The sequence below is a fragment of the Atta colombica genome, unplaced genomic scaffold (genome assembly GCF_001594045.1).
Source record: "Atta colombica isolate Treedump-2 unplaced genomic scaffold, Acol1.0 scaffold49, whole genome shotgun sequence".
NCBI lineage: Eukaryota > Metazoa > Arthropoda > Insecta > Hymenoptera > Formicidae > Atta > Atta colombica.
The window spans coordinates 824121-831187 of record NW_017259538.1 but is presented as its reverse complement, the minus strand read 5'-3'; the positions used below and the strand labels follow the sequence as shown (position 1 = coordinate 831187).

Genomic DNA, 7067 nt, shown 5'->3' with positions numbered 1-7067 from the left:
TATATATATATATATATGTATTTAAATATTTATATTTTCAATATTTTTCACACCTATTCGAGCAATGCCCTGCATGGAAAAAAAAGATTTGTTGAAACAATTAAAAACTTCACTTATTCAGCAAATCTACTATCGTAATGTACAACATGTTTTTATGTAAAAGAACAAAATTATATAAAATCAGCGGTTATGAGTAATCATATTTGTTGTAATAGCACAACAAATTCATTAATAAATTAGAATATTTCGTAGAAAATTATTTTTGCACAATAAAGATAATTTTTTACGAAAATCAATCTAATATATAGATCAAAATTTCTAAAAAAACATGCTAACAGTGTAAAATGGCGTATAGTTTTACTATTAATGAAGAAAAATTGTTGCATTAGCAATTTTAATTATAATAAATTATTATAACAAAGAATTAGCTGAATTAGCATATTGATAATTACTGCAAACATAACTTCTTTGTTAAATCATCAAATCTTTATGTTTATAGATGTTGAACTCGCACAGCAAACTATATATAACTTTGCTGAATTATTCAATCTACTTTTTTTTGTGTGAGAACTTAGAATATTTTTAGGACGTAGTATCTTCTGAATGTCTTTAGGACAAGAGACCTTGGAGACCTGTATACTACATGGGTCTGTATATTTAATATAAAGAAGAAAAAAAAATTGAAATTATTAGCAGAGCCAAAAGGTGCACGAAAAAAAAAGATTTGTTAAAATAACTAAAAACTTCATTGATTCAGCGAATCTACAGTCATAATATATGAATAATTAATTATCTATACGTTAAAATCAGAAAATTGTATAGCTGAATAAAATTAGCGATTAAGATATAATCATATTTGTTGTAACAACATACAAAATTTGTTAATACGGCAAAAATAACTTTCTATGAAATATACACGGAAAAAAAACAGCTAAAAACTTTACTAATTCAGCAAATCTACAGTCGTAACATATAGACAGTCAATTTTCTATGTTAAAATAGCAAAGTTAACAGCTGAATAACATTAGCGATTTGTTAAATCATCAAATCTTTTTAGCTATCGATGTTGAATTCGCGTAGCAAATTATATAATAGGTTTGCTGTACCATCCAATTAATTTTTTTCCGTGTAATAATTTTCCACTAAAATCAATCCAATATATGTATAAATGAAAATTTTTAACAAACATGTTAACGCTAAAATAGCGCATACTTTTGCTACTGAAGAAAACTTGTTCCATTTGCAATTTTAATTGCAGCAAAGAATTAACTTAATTAACATAATTGCTTACAAATATAATTTCTTTGTTAAATCATTAAATCTTTTTATTTATAAATATTCGATTTGCACGACAAGCTATAACTTGTTGAATTATCTAATATATTTTTTTCTTTATGAGAACGTCTCTCGGAATAATATCCTCTGAATGTCTTTATTTTAAGACGACTCTTGAAAATCTATGCTATATAGCAGATCTGTATTGTATATTTAATACGAAAAAAAAATTAATTGAAATTATTAACAGTCAAATTTGCGATTCTAATCTCAAAGAATATTATGTTACGGCAAAAAGTGATAAGAGAATGAAACGTGAAAAGAAGTACATCAATTTTCAGAAAATCTCGCTTTCGCCTTGGCTACTTTGCATCTAAATTGTCATTAGATTAGATTTTGCAACCTAATAGTCCAAGTGAGATAAATTCCTTACACGATGAGAAAATAGTTTGCGATTTTATTTTCGATAAACACGAGAAGCTTCATAATGCATCAGTTATTTTCGATGTGTCAGATTCTAACATGATGAAAAAAAAAGAAGAGAAAGAAGGAGAAAGAATAGGAACGTTGTTTGGACTGTCTCTGAAAGAGACACGTTGATCTTATCTATTGTTTGTTTAGCTGACGTGGATTTCTGGAGATCCGTGAGCTCGAAAATCGTGTCCTCATGCCTGGGAGTCTCGAAAGACAGGACGAATGGTTTACGTACTGCATGGCAGCTCGAGGGCACATAACACAGTCTTGCGCGCTGAAAACTTTCACTGTCAAACGTTGTACGTCATGTAATTCGAAGTCAGTGATGCAGCGGGGATGGCAGATGAGGAGGAGGATTTCGTATTATCCGCGCGATCTCGAAGAGAATTCGTCGTCGGGACCAATCCTATATTCTCGTATGTGCGTAAATATGAGAATGACCCCGCTTACGCGAATAATACGATGGTGTCGCAACGACGCGGCAGAAAAATCCCATTATGAAGCTCGCTGTGCGGTATAGGTTTATAGTCGGTGATTTAACATTAGTACCTGTTTATACGATATCTTACGTTTGACTTACTAATTGCATTAAGCATTCCCTAGACACTCAGCAGTATTGTACAATTATTGTATATAATATTATTGATGTCCCCTTTAAAACAAGTTGGAGGATCAATATAATTTTCAATTATTAATATTGTCATATTAAATATTATGTAAGAATATTGATCGTCTATCTAATATTGGGTCACATTTGGGGTTACATTTTCACGTGTTTTATCTCTTGAACGCTTAGATAAATAAATTAATCGAATATGTGCATTACATAGAATTACAATTAAAAGATTTTCTACAAGAATCAAATAAGTACATTTTAAAAACGTCTGAGTTATGGCATCAAAGCATCAATTTATAAACAATTTTGTTCTGATAAAAATCAAGTAGAAAATGGAAAATACAATATAAGAATTTAACATTTGCAAAGGATGTTTTTGTTAACAACTTATAAAATTTTATAAATAAAAAGTGAAAAAGTATTGTTTTAAGTAATTAATCATTATCTTAATTATTACTTCAATTTAATTATTTAATTATTATTTAATTTTAATTATTTAATTTATTATTAATTTAAATTTTAAGGTATTTTAAATATTATTTCTTTCTTCACCTTTATCATTATTAATATTATGAAAGAAGATAAATGTAAAATATTATGAGATAAATATATATAGCAATATAAAAAATTTCTGCAAGAATCAAACAAGTTTAAAGATTTTTTAATTTTTCTAAAAGTGTCTCCAAAATAATAATTAAAACTTAAAATTTTGTTCTTATGTTTATTATACGTATATCCGAAGAAAAATTATCATATTTATGATACAATAAACGGTTTGAAAATGAGTAATTTTTTTTCTAAAAATTTAACCTTTACACTTGTTTGGTTAGTGACAAAAATCCTTGAATTGTTTTTTTTTTTATTTCAGTCTTGCCAGCTATTTATATTTTTGATGTTAGATATGTTTATCATTAAACTTATGATTTTACTAAAAATAACTACAATCGTTATCAAATAATTGACTGATGATTTTTATTAACATTGCATCCAATACGCGATACTTGACTATTTAATTCTTCAGGCAAAAAGACAAGAAGACAATCCGCTGCAATCATAATCCACTTTGTCCGTGATTCATCGAATAATACGAACGTAAATTCATGATTAAAAAAAATCGCACAATGCTTCTGTGCTTTATTCAATCCGGGCGATTATGCATCGCCTTCTGACGAGTCCCTCTCTCGTAAGATCCTCTTGCGGATAATAAGAAGTGTCGTAGGTATCCCGTTATATCTTCGATACATTCAGTGACATTAAAAAAAAAAGCGAGAGAAGAACTCATCGAGTGGGGAAGATGTGATGGTCGGGGAGTTGAAAGTTGAAAGCGACAGTGGAAGATGCCGAGGTTCTCTCATGCCATTCTTGAATTCAATTTCGTTTTCATCTGCAAGAGTCAATAAAAAAAGATATTCCTTCATCTTGATACTTAGAGATATCTATTATATCTGGCAGCGATCTACGAGCATAACGTCGATAAATTCTTTCGTTGATATAAATGTACGTATACCAATAAAAAAATAATTAGATACACGCGTCCCTCGAAATATAAATAGGTTATTAAGAGACTACTTCAATTATTTTTTCCTCTATCTAGAGATTGCGATGTGAAACAGAGATATCAAACGTGAACCCATTAACGAACTACGGCAGTCACATAACCTCGGGTCGCAAACGGCACGCTCTCATGCCTTTCACTACGAAAATTCTTCCGATATCGCGTCCCAATCGCCATTAAAACGTACATGGAAATGAAAGAACCCGCGAAGCGAACCGATAACAAGGACGGCGCCGCTCGATCAATCGCGAGAAATTTGCACTCTCGTGACACTGACGAGACGGTCTCGAGGTCGCGTAATGCACTTCGTCGTAGTACCAATGATCGCTTAATCGATCTTCCGGTCGCGTCCTTGCTTGTCTGAAAAGGAGTCTTGGGGTAACCGGAAGAATTGCTAACGAAATGAAATCGACGAAACTGCTTTCACTATTGTAATATTGCCAATGCTCATCTGTCATTTTAACCGATCACGTGCCATCCATTAGTCCGTGATTCTGTTTTCTGAAGATTCGCATACTGCAACGTCTCCTTCTGGAGAAAAGCGAACGGAATGTGCGTAGGTAACGCAATGAGGTGTGGCAAGTACGATATGCAACTTATTCAAAGATTTCAAACTGTACTGAGAGAAAAATATTTTTAGTATTCATGACTATAATTGCATGGTAAAATAATTATAGATACTCGAAAAAGATACTGAAATATCTAAAAATTTAGCTACATAAAGACCTGAAAACAATTTTATTGGATGCTTTATTGGCTGCTTTATTGGATGCTATCTAAGTAATTATATTGAATACTTAAACTGGTTGCGAAAATTTTTTGCAGCATTAACATTATGCTTAAGCATCCTCAATATGTATTATATATCATAATTATTATGATGGTTCAATATAATTATTAGATATAATTATTAGATATCAAATTTTTATGCAATTTCATGTTTTTAGAAAGCAGATTGGAAAGTAACATAAAAATAGAAATTTGCTTCATTAAAAAAGTATTTTAAAAATGCATATTTATTTGTGCATATTGTACAAATTTGTATATTTTGTGCGAGTCTGTAAAAAAATATCTGTATAAAAAATTCAATGTCTAATAATTATTTTCAAATCTTTTTAGCTAAATAATTTTTAGATACTCTAACAAAACTGTATAGAAACTTCATTTTTATGTTACTGCTATAATATGTATGTATACTTATAATTCCATATACTAAAAAGAAAATATATGATTTTTCCTAAAGACAATTATAAAATTATATTAAATTATGTTAAATGAACTCTTAACTATAATTATCTTATCGTGTAATCATAACTCACAAATACCAAACACTTTTCTCTCAATGCGCAATGTATCGATATATTCAGCATCAAACACTAGCGCGAAATGAGGTCTGGGTTCTATACTTCATCTTTCATTTCACTAGAATTTTAATAAGATAATAAATAAAGTAGATAATTAAGTCAATTGAACACACGATAATGTAACTGAAGGAATTATATAAGAAAAAAGTTGAAAGGGAGTGGGTTAACGAGGTCGCATGGCAGCTAAACTTGTTCGGTATTTTCAAACAGCGGGTTCTAATATCGCGGGTGAAAACGCCAGTCGGCTTGCCTTTGCCTCGAAATCTGCATAATCACTTTCCATCGAGATTAGATTTTCCCTTGCCATAGGCGGATCTTACTGTCGGGATTTTCCACCAATTGAATTGGTCTCATGCTGCGAGTGTTTCCACTTGGCAATTTGTCCCTCCTTACGCAGACAGCGGTTTCACACAATTATATATATATATATACCTGTTATTTGGCCCGAATAATCGATCCCGGCGATTCGATGAAATCGAAGTGGGAAGAGAATTTCGCTCGTTCATGCGGAACGCTCGTGTAACGCCAGTAGCGGAATACGGTTTATTATTACGTTCTTTACCTGTCTTACGTCGACAGCATTACATTAATATCGCGGCAATGCACCGGAATACATCGAACCAAGCGAAAAACGTCGCTAGTACAATAATGTAATAAATTTACGTCGCTGTTTTATAAATCGCCTTTTTACCGCCGATTTGTACACAGGTTCACACCACTTGGATTATCTGGTCATTTTTATCAATTATAATGATATATTAAATGCAATTAACAACAGCCTTCTCATATATAGCTCAGTTGGTAGAGTGGTGGACTGTAGTTATTGAATGCAAAATGAGACATAGATCGCTGGTTCAAATCCGACTCGAAGGAAATCTTTTAGCCTTTATAATATTCTTTTAAATAATTAAGCATTCTGAAGAAATAAATACCACAAGCCTTCGATAGCTCAGTTGGTAGAGCGGTGGACTGTAGTTGTTTAATTATTCAAAAAGAGACATCCATAGGTCGCTGGTTCAAATCCGGCTCGAAGGAATTCTTTTAGCTTCTATATAATAATTCTTTTAAATAATTAGGCGTTCTGAAGAAACGGACTGCAAGCCTTCGATAGTTCAGTTGATAGAGCGGTGGATTGTAGTTATTGAATGCAAAATGAGACATCCATAGGTTGCTGGTTCAAATCCGGCTCGAAGGAATTCTTTTAGCTCCGATATAATAATTCTTTTAAATAATTAAACATTCTGAAGAAATGGACTGCAAGCCTTCGATAGCTCAGTTGGTAGAGCGGTGGACTGTAGTTATTTATTGTTTATGTAAAAGAAGACATCCATAGGTCGCTGGTTCAAATCCGGCTCGAAGGAATTTTTTTATAATTTGTTGCAAATTTTAAAAATAACAAATAGAAATTAGAAATTAAATTTCTAATTGCATTATTTGTTTGAAAAAAAATTATTTTTGTTAGAAATATATCTTGCTTTTTTATCTCTATCTTTGTTTTCATTTTAATTATTTTTAAATGCACAAATTTTTTTCACGGAAATTATTTCGCTTAAATAAAGTAAGTATTTTTAATAGCTTCATTGATGGAGTGATAAAATATTTTTTTAAATATAATTTTCAAAGATTGCAATTAAATTGAAGCATAAAAATTCTTTGCGAAATTTTATTAATTTTTTATCCCATTCCAGATATAGACTACATTGATAAGAGAAAAAATATTTATACAAGTATATACAAGTATCAGTATATATTTATAACTATAATTGCCTAGTAAAATAATTAC

The 7067-nt window shown here is 30.7% G+C and overlaps 3 non-coding genes across 3 annotated transcripts; all 3 read left to right on the top strand.

Moving 5' to 3' along the window:
- Window positions 1-6222: 6222 nt before the first annotated feature.
- Trnay-gua lies at window positions 6223-6319 on the top strand. Its single transcript has 2 exons — window positions 6223-6259; window positions 6284-6319. It is a non-coding gene; the product is annotated as a tRNA-Tyr (tRNA).
- Window positions 6320-6385: 66 nt separating this feature from the next.
- Trnay-gua lies at window positions 6386-6479 on the top strand. Its single transcript has 2 exons — window positions 6386-6422; window positions 6444-6479. It is a non-coding gene; the product is annotated as a tRNA-Tyr (tRNA).
- A 66-nt stretch (window positions 6480-6545) lies between these two features.
- Window positions 6546-6645, top strand: Trnay-gua. Its single transcript has 2 exons — window positions 6546-6582; window positions 6610-6645. It is a non-coding gene; the product is annotated as a tRNA-Tyr (tRNA).
- The last annotated feature ends 422 nt before the right edge of the window (window positions 6646-7067 follow it).